The following is a 10,723-nucleotide window of genomic DNA, read 5'->3' on the forward strand; positions in this document are numbered from 1 at the left end:
AAGATTTAAACACTTTACAAATATAACTTTTTGAAGCTTAATGCTAACCTCCACCATTATGATAACCACTTAAGATTATATTATACTCAAATTCAACAGACAATTAGATTTTTCTTCCTATACCTACATAACAATGATTATTCCAATAGTGGAAAAAGTAATTTGAAGGTTTAGTTTATATGGCAAATGCATAGCAATTTGTGAAAATTCAGGCAGTTGACTACATTTTGTTAGTTGAATTATTTGGGATCATATAATCATTGCCTGATTCAAAAAGATCTAAATTATTTTAAAAAAGACAACATGTAAACTTAGGATGAAAGCATCTCATTCCTAGACTTGATTTTGTTACAATGGGATATGTGAACATTGTCATACATTTGAATCATTTGAGAATCAAATCTCCTCGTCTGTGAAATGAGGGATTTAGACTATAGGGCAATCTGTAGGGTGTCTTCTGGCACTCTGAGTGTGTCAGATAGCAGATTTTGCAATAATTAGTACGGAAACCCCAAAGAGTGAAATGTACCACTAAGCTTTTCCAGAGATAATGTTATATGATTGATAAAATATCAAACCAAAGCTTTCCTCTGGCTACCAGACATATGGGTTCTACTAACTAGAGCAATAACTTTGGCTGTGACTCTAAGGCAACAAAAAAACAGATTAAAATTAATTATCTCATTTTCATGCTCATGTTGAGAAGAAGAGTTGGCAAACCAGACTGACTAATTTCTTTTTCTATAAAAATTGATGTATTACTTTAATTGCATGATTACTGAAATTTTCAGGACTGTTTCCATAGCTAAAACCAAAAGTTAAATGCATAAATTAAGAACAGCAATACTATTTTCCTACCTATTTGAAAAATAGAATTAATAAAGCACTTTGCAATTCTTAAAAGATACTAAACATGAAGTGGAATAAGAGGTGTCAATATTATGAATCAGTGATGCTACACTGCCACTTAGTGGTGATCATGTGAAACTTGGTTGGGCAAAGATGAATTAGTATATCCTTTTAACAAATTACAGATAGCTCTTACTTGACAAAATAGAATCTGAAATTGTGCTATAAAACATTTTTTAGATCAACAGGGGAACATTTTACCATTTATTGAATTATATGACCAAATATTTAAAAAACCCAAATATATAGTCTTGTGGAAAGTGCCTTGGAAAGTGGACATCATTAAATAATTAAGAGTAAAACAATTTTAGCATTATAAAGGAAAATAAGTGCCAATGGAGCAAAATAATAGCTTTCTACTTTAAAGTAACAATATAAAATAATGAAAAGGTATAAAATACTATTTTTATTTTTGCCTTAAAATATTTCCATCATTGAGGCAGTAATCTCTAAAATAAATATAGCTAAAGACATTTTTGGCAGAGCTTGCAATTAATTTCAAACCACCATAACACTGTTTTTATATTCATGACATTTAAACTAATTTATTGTACATTTTAAGACAAAATGTCTTGATATATTGTAGTGTACATCCAGTAATCTTGAGAAATACCTTGAAAGTATAGTCATGATACTCAATATGAACCTAATCTATGAACTTCTTAGACACTCAGTCATAGTTGTTAATGAAAAAGGTAGGGATATTACAGAAGCCATAACATTAAGGGTAAATTGCTGAAATGTTCTCACATTGAATCTAGGAAGGAATAACCTTTTTCTCTTCTCTCTGTACACGAAGATTAAAAGAAAAAAAAAAAAAAGCCTAGACTTGGCAGTAGCCATGCCTGCTTTCCTATAGGGAGAAACACTTTAAAAAAGCAGAACAATGCATAAACAGAATCAGAGACAAAGATGAAGAAAGTGAAAGCACTCTATATTCCCTAGTTTGAGTCAATCCAACATTTAAGCCCGTGGTTTTAGCACATATTTTTAATTCTGTGAATTATACCATTATCTCTGTAATAGCTCCTCTTTATTCTCTCAAACTGGGGTTAGAATTCTGTTGATTGCTGCTCTGATTCAAACTGGAATATTCTGTAAGTGTACGTAATTTTTTCAAGTCTAGCATCAATCTGTCTCCTGGTAGTAATCACCTCTCCTCCCACAGCACTGGATATATAGGCCAAATAAAGTTGACAAAATTTATACACAGACTTTTGTAATTATGCTTTCCATCTGGTTGCAAAGTTGTGAGGTTTTCTCAGATGCTGCCTGAGATTATGCTTTCTTCCAAAAAGGCAACAGATATTCCTAAAACCCTTCATGGCTCTAATTCCAATTATCTCTAAGATGATATATCAATGACTTACTTGCATTTTGATTACAGTAGACCAATATATTTCACTTTTTTGTTTAAGTTATTCTAAGTTGTTGTTTTTTTTCCAAATAGAGTTCAAAAGAGCCCTTAACAAGCCAAGATTTATGACTATTGGTAACATAAAAATTCTCCAAAACATTTTGGAAGGAAAAACTTACTGTAACATATTTAGTATATGAAATGATTAATTTGTACTTAATATTGATTAGCCTCAATCTCTGGTAATAAATATAGCACATTTTTTCTTTAAACTAACTAAAATATGATGATAGTTCAACAGCTAAAAAAACTATTTGCCCAGTAAATTTTTAAAAGTTCTCATGTTATGTTCCCAAGACATTTTACAAAAATAACATGTAGACCTAATGAATTCGTTATAGTTGCAAGATATTTAAGCAGGAAAGTAGTAGAGGGAATAAACTATGAAAGTTCTCTATCACTTTCTAAAAAATCCTACATTTCCTTTCATCAGTAACTAGCACAAAAAATTAGGGGAATGATATTCTAGTTACTCATATAAGCATTTGCATCATTATAAATGCACATAAATTAACTTATGTACATGTATGTATATTTTCAATACAATTGGCGATATATCGTATGAATTTTTCTCAGAGCTGGTTATGCTTTAAGGTGTACACTTGAATGTTAGTAGGCTTGAAAGTCCCCAAGTGTCATAAAAGGAGATTGAGTATTGATAGTTTTTAGGTTACTTCCATCCTGTGTAATTTTCCTATTGTTTCTCATGTGTCACAATCAAATTAGGAACAGACATTCTATTACCTTAGAAACGGACATCTCAAATTTATTCTGAAGCCATATGCCAATATGCCTCTTTGCATTCTTTCTTTCTTTCTTCCTTCTTTTCTTTCTTTCTTCTTCCTTCCTTCCTTCCTTCCTTCCTTCCTTCCTTCCTTCCTTCCTTTCTTTCTTTCTTTCATGTAGGGCAATGGTGGTAGGAGTTTGATAGGAAAAATACATATTTCTGTAAGTAATTACTAGTTCACTTCTCATTACTAATTTATTTTGAGTTTAGAACCATACTATGACTCTCCACAAAATATGTCACTGCTTTCAAAAACCAATCCAAATCTCTGTTCACAAAGGAATTTGGAGATGGGAAAAGAAAATACATTAAAAAATAGACTCTATGACTGTAGGGCAAAATTAGCAATAAGGTTTGTCCAGGACGTGTGTGTGTGTGTGTGTGTGTGTGTGCATGTGCATGTGTGTGTATGTGTGTATGTGTGTCATGGTTTGGATATGAAGTGTCCCAAAAAGCTCACAAGTGAAGCAATGCAAAAATATTCTGAGGAGAAATGATCGGGTTGTAAGAATCTTAACCCAATCAGTGATTTAATCCTGATAGGGATTAATGGAGTGGTAACTGAAGTGGTAAGGGTGTGGCTGGCGGAGGTGGGAATTGGGGTGTGGCTTTGGGTATATATTTGTATCTGGTTAGTGAAGTCTCTCTGCATCCTGGTCACTGTGATATGAGCTGCTTCCCTCTGCCACACTCTTCTGCCATGTTCAACCTCACCTCCAGCCTGGAGAAATGAAGCCAGCCTTCTATGGATTTGGATCTCTGAAACCTTGAGCACTCAAACTCTTCCTCCAGTATAATTGTCTGGTCAGGTCATTTAGTCACAAGCAATAAAAACACTGACTAAAACAGTGTGTTTGGAAATGAGTCATCCCCCAAAACTCCTGAATTGATGAAGAAATATTCAGAGGCAAAATGATTGGATTGTCCTTCCTAGTTTGAATGGACCAAGTGGGTGGTAAATGTGAGCAGGTAGGCATGAAGAAGAGGGTTACTGGGGTCTATGACCTGAAGGGGTTGTTATTCTTTGCAGTCCCTTCCCCTTACCCCACCTCAGCTTCCTTGCTACCAGAAGGGGAGCAGCCTTCCTTTAGTAGGCCCTTCCCTTTATGATGTTCTTTTGTATCATCTTGGGCTCAGAGCAATTCAGTAAGCCTTCTGTGGCCAGAGACCTCTGTTATCATGAGCCAAAATAAACTTTTTTTCTCTAAGTTGTTCCTGTTAGATATTTTGGTCAGAGCAATTAAAGAACTGAATAAAATATCATTTAACATAACTTCAAGGAAGTAATAATAATATAATTTATAAAATATTTTGAAATTATTAAAAATTAAAATATCAAAATTTTGGTGATATAGCTGAAGTCATTCTTAGAGATTAGTTTATACTCTCAAATTCATATCTTAGGAAAGAATAAAAGATGGAATTTAAAACTCTACATATCTACCTAAATATTAGGAAAAGAGAACAGTAAATTGAGACAAAAATCCAGTAGAAAATTTAAAAAAAATAAGAAATTGCTAAACTTTGAAATATACCTTGAGCAGCTGAAAAAATCAGTTATTACTTTGAAATTGTGAGTTACCTGGTAAGATTTATAAATAAGAAAACACAAATTGAAAACATTAGAGATGTGAGTGGTTATACAGAGAATAAAATATAATGGGAAGATAATATGAATGATCTGGCTAATAAATTCAAATATTTGAACAGGAAAAATATATTTAGAGAAGTACCATAAGTCTGGCTGGCACAAAAAAGTAATGTCCACATCATTTCATATGCATTAAAGAAATCAAATTTATAGTTTCCTACAAAATTAACACCAGGTTTGGATGACTTAACCAGTAAATTATACTAAATACCTAAGTAGAAATAACACCAATCTTAACCTAAACATTTCCAGAGCATAAAAATAAAGTGAAGAATTTACTAATTAATGTATGATACCAAAACCTGATAAAGACATTACAAGAAAGGAAAATTCCCTACAAATTGCTCTTATTGAACATAGATATGAAAATTCAAAATATGTTAACAAAATAAATTAAATTATATATAAAAGGGACAATACATCATGATAATGTTCACTTCACACCACAAATGAAAGGTTGATTCAGCATTGGAAAATCAATTAAACTCATTACATTATTATTAAAGGAAAACTTATGAGAATCTTAATAAATGTAGAAAAATCATGTTATAAAATTAAATAATCACTCAAGAACAAAATGCTTAGCAACTGGAAATTGGCAATTCATTAATATGTAAAAGAGTTCTCCAGAAATCCTAATCCTTTTTAATGGTGAAATACTGAAAGTTTTCCTCTTGAATTGGTATGAAGCACAAGATGCCCATTGTAAATTCTTCCATTCAACACTGGATATAATACTTCAACCTATGAAATGGAGTGAGAAAAGGTAAATGAAAAATAATCATTTAAATGAGAGAAATAAGTCAGTTAGTATTCACAGATGACATGGTTAAATATGGAAAAATCCAAAACAGGTAGATCAACATGACAGAGTAGAACGAAATTGCAGATGCTAACTCTTCTACAGTTTGAAATCAAAATAGCAAAAGAATAGCTACTCAGTGAGGTGGATGAATGAAGGAGAGAATGAACTGAAGGATGATGTAACACTATTGAAGACTTATGCTCAGAAATTCTGGTTACTAGAAGAGAAAGAAAAATTTAATATTTTAGTCAGCTTGTCTATTGCTGTGACAAAAAGCAATTATAAGAACTATTTGAGAGGAGTAAAAGTGTATTTCAAGCTCAGGGTTTCAAAGTTCTCAGTCTATAGCCAGCCAACTTCCTTACTCCGAGGTAAAACAGAACATTATGACCAGAAAGGTGTGATAGAGAAAAGCAGCTCAGGACATAACAATCAAGAGGCAGACAGAGATTTCAGTCACCAGGGTCAAAATGTAAACCCCAAAAGAATGCTTCCAATGATCCACATTCTCTAACCACAACCTACCTGTCTACAGTTACTACCCAATTAATCTATTCAAGTGGATTAATGCAATGATTAGGTTAAGGCTCACATAGCCCAATCATTTCACTCCCTAAATTTTCTTGTATTGTCTCATACATGACATTTTGTGGTATACCTAATACATAAATCATAAATGTTAATCAACACTGAAACTGTACCAAAAATGTCAGGGCTGGTCTGGGGAGGGGGAGAGTTGAGAAGGGGGGAGAGGGAGAAAGAGAGGGAAGGAGGAATAAAGAGGGAGGGGGAAGGGGAAAGAAAAAGGAAAAGCTGATTAACTTGCATCAGAAACAGTGACAGAAGAGAAATAAAGGCTGAATTAAGCTGGGGAAGAAGCTTCAAAGTGACCTGATGCATAAGAAGTGCTTCATTTTTCTCAATTTGTTGTTGGAGGACTGTAATAGGCGGCCATTTTGTAAAGATATCACTTAAATTGGCAGCACTGATAAGGATTAAATTCCTACAGCTTTGTCTCAAGTAGAGATACCAGCAAATATTTTCACAAGGAATGCCTTTAAGCCATGCCCTCTATCTAATGTAGTAGGATCATTGTAAGCCAAAATTCACTGAGCCCTAACACCACTGGCAAAGGAATAGAACAGAGTGGGTGGAAAGGAGGAGGTAGAGCACTGAAACTGTCCAGGAGTAGTGCTTTTATCTAACACAGGCCCACCACAGCTTGGAAGTTAAATCTATTTGAGTAGGGGAAACCTAAAGCAGGATTCATTATGGAGCTTTCAGATCCACCTGGAACTCAGCAGCAAAGGGCTAGGAAGATCACTGTGACAAGCCCTACATATACAACGAGGTCTGAACTAAATGCCAAGCGTAGCATTTCCCATTGAACACAAACAGCCACTTTCTGAGCCAGGAAGAAATCTGGATGCTGGGCAACACATAATCCAGAGCCATTTTCTCATACCCTCCAGAGAGCTCCTAGGAGCCCAGGCACATTATGGAACTGGTGTATGGAAAAGTATCAAATTCTGAGTTACATACAATTTTTGAACAATAACTCTGAGAGGCATAGGGAAAAATAAATATACAGTTTCATAAGCCAGCAAAGAAATGGTTGGTGTGTTTGCTACCTCTAAGCTCAGAATTACTCAAATTGTGTTATGCTGCCGAGACTTGGGCTTTTACTACTCTTTCACAATATATCCCAGAATCTAAATTTGGAAGGACTAGTAAGAAATATCTCTATCTCAAATACCTCAGCAAAGATTAATTTAATATTCTTTATTGATAGTTTTGGATTTCACTGGTATTTTCTTCTGTGTTGATTTGATATATTCCCCTCCATTATATGACATTGCATACTTTAATAAAAATGTACATGTTTTTAATGGTCTAATATATTAATTGGATTTATTCTTTTTATACAATTTATACTTTCTCCTTTTTTCTATCTCTTTCTTTTCTCACATTTTTCCTTTTCATTCTCTTCCCTTCCCCTCACTCTTTCACCTCTCCTTTCCTTTCTCCTTTCCTATACTCTATAGTTTAATATTAATTTTATATTTTTAAATACCTAATTTTTCAACGAATAATACAGTATTACCTTCCCTTTCCACTTGCATACTTGTGGAATCGTACAGGATGGTTTCAAAAAGATTATATTTAATATTTGGCTTGTTCTCAAGTGGTCACAGTTAGTAGTGATTATTATTGGTTATCAGACTGGTGGTAGGGACTAATCATTGTGTACTGAAAAATTTTAGAGTGTGATTCAGTGTAAGCATATACTCCAAGACTGAAGTATGTAGAAAAGAGAAAGCAGTTCACTCAAAAGATTCACTTAACAGTGGATGAGACAGCCATCCAAGTGGATGAGTAAATCACAACATAAAAACAACATTGGTAGAACACATGACATAAAATCAGAGCCAAAATCAATGAAATTGAGATTAAAAAAATAAAAATCAATGAAACAAAAAGGTGTTTCTTTGAAAGAATAAACAAGATTGATAAACCCTTAGCCAAGTCAATCAGAACAAAGAGAGAAACAAACTCAAGTTATTAAAATCCATGATGAAAAAAGGAAATATTGCCACAGACAATACCAAAATACAGAGGATTATCAGAAATTATATTGAAAATTTATACTCCAATAAGCTAGAAAATGTTGAAGATATTGACAAATTCCTAGGGTTTGGATGTGAGGTATCCCTGAAAAGCTCATGTGTGAGACCATGCAAGAAGTTTTAGAGGAGAAATGATTGGGTTATGTGAGTCTTAACCAAATCATTGAATCAATCCTCTGATTAGGATTACCTGAGTGGTATCCAAAGGTGGGTAAGGTGTGGCTGGAGGAGGTGGGCATCAGGAGAATGGTTTGAGGGTGTATATATATATATATATATATATATATATATATATATATATATATATATATTATCTGATGAGTGGAGATTCTCTCTGCTTCTGATGACCATGTAAGCTGCCACACTCTTCCACCATGATGTTTGGCCTTGCCTCAAGCCACAAAGAATGGAGCTGTCTTTTATGGACTAAGACCTCTGAAACTGTGAAATTCTAAATAAACTTTTACTCTCTACAATTATTTTTGTTGGGTCTTTTAGTTGCAGCAGCACAAAAGCTGACTAAATGAGCTAGAGACATATAACCAACCAAAATTGAACCAGGAAGATACAGAAAATTTAAATCTATCTCAAGTAATGAAATTGAAGATATCTTCAAAGACTTATGTACAAAGAAAAGCCCAGGAATGAATGTATTCTCAACCATGTTCTGCCAAACCTTTGTGAGAACTAACACCAATGCTCCTCATATTATTTGACAAAATAGAAAATGAAAAAAAAAAAACTCTTGCAAACCCATTCTTTGAAGCTACTATCTCCTTGATACCAAAACTAGACAATGACACATCAGAAAACAGAACTTCAAAACAATATCCTTGATGAACATATGTCGCAGGCCGGCTGGCTGCAAAATAACCGGGGGGTGACGAATAACTTGTGTACGTTGATACAGCAGGAGTAGGAGCCGTTTATTGCAGGACAGGAGCGGTATTTATACATTCCGCACAGCTTATCTTAATTAGCATAAACTAGATACATCAGTCAACCAATAAGGAATCTCCACACTTAATGGCTTGTTTTTGTTACTTCTCAAACCACTCCCTCTGGCATTTTGCCAGGCACCATCCAAACTTGTTTACGAACTCTAACATTCCCCTGGCAAAATGCCAGGTGTTATTTTTGACTTGTTTACAGACTCTAACAAACATAGATACAAAAATTCTTGATATAATACTGCAAATCACATACAAAACACATTAAAAAGATAGTGCATTATGATCAAGTGAGTTTCATCCCAAGGACGTAAGCTTGGTTCAACATACAGAAATAAATAAACGTGATTCACCACATAAATAGACTTAAAGACAAGAATAACACAATTATCCCATAGATACAGGAAAAAAATTGAAAAATTACAGCATTCATTTATGTTTAAAACACTAGAAAATCTAGGAATAGAAGGAACATGCCATGACATTTTAAAAGCTACATATGAAAAACCTAAGGCCAATATGATTCTAAACAGAGAAAAACTGAAAGCAATCCCTCTAAAAATAGGAATAAGACAAGGATTCCCACTTTGGCCATTTCTATTCATCACAGTCCATGAAACTCTAGACAGAGAAATTAGGCAAAAGACTGAAATTAAAGGAATATGAATTAGAAAGAAGACCTTAAACTATCTCTGTTTGCAGACAACATGATCCTATATTTAGAAAACCCAAAAAAGCCCACAGAAAACATCTAGAACTCACAAATGAATTGAAAAAAATAGAAAAATACAAAATTAATATCCATAATCAACTGTATTCCTATACTCCAATGATGAATCAGCTGAAAAAGAAATTAGAAAAACTAGCCCATTCTCAATACCCTCAAAAAATAAAATAAACTATTTGGGAATCAATCTAAGAAAAGAGTAGAAAGACCTCTACAATGAAAACTACATAATGATTTAAAAAAAAAAAAATGAACAAGTCCCTAGAAGATGCAAAGACTTTCCATGTTCATGGATAGGCTGAATAAATTTTATAAAAATGACCATATTACCAAAAGTGCTATATAGCTTTAATGCAATTCACATGAAAGTCCCAGTGGTGTGGGCTGGGGATATAGCTCAGTTGGTAGAGTGCTTGCCTCACTTGCACAAGGCCCTAGGTTCAATCTCCAACACCAAAATTAAAAAAAAAAAATTCCAATGATGTTCTTCATAGAAATAGAAAAATTAGCCATGAAATTAATTTGGAAAACATAAGAGGCCCAAAAGAGATATAGCAATCCCTAGCAAGAAAAATGAAGCAGGTGGCACCATAATACCAGACCTCAAATTATACTGCAAAACTATAGTAACAAAAACAGCATGAAATTGGAACAAAACAGACGTGAAGACCAATAATATAAAAAAGACAGAAAGAAAAACCAATATAAATACAATTATCTGATACTAGACAAAGGTGCCAAAAACATACATTTAAGAAAAAATAGCCTCTTAAAAAAATGGTGCTAGCAAAACTGGAAATCCATAGTAGCAACATTAAATTTAAACCTTATTTCTCACACTGCATAAAAC

Source organism: Marmota flaviventris, chromosome X (assembly GCF_047511675.1).
Source record: "Marmota flaviventris isolate mMarFla1 chromosome X, mMarFla1.hap1, whole genome shotgun sequence".
In the NCBI taxonomy this organism is placed as follows: Eukaryota; Metazoa; Chordata; class Mammalia; order Rodentia; family Sciuridae; genus Marmota; species Marmota flaviventris.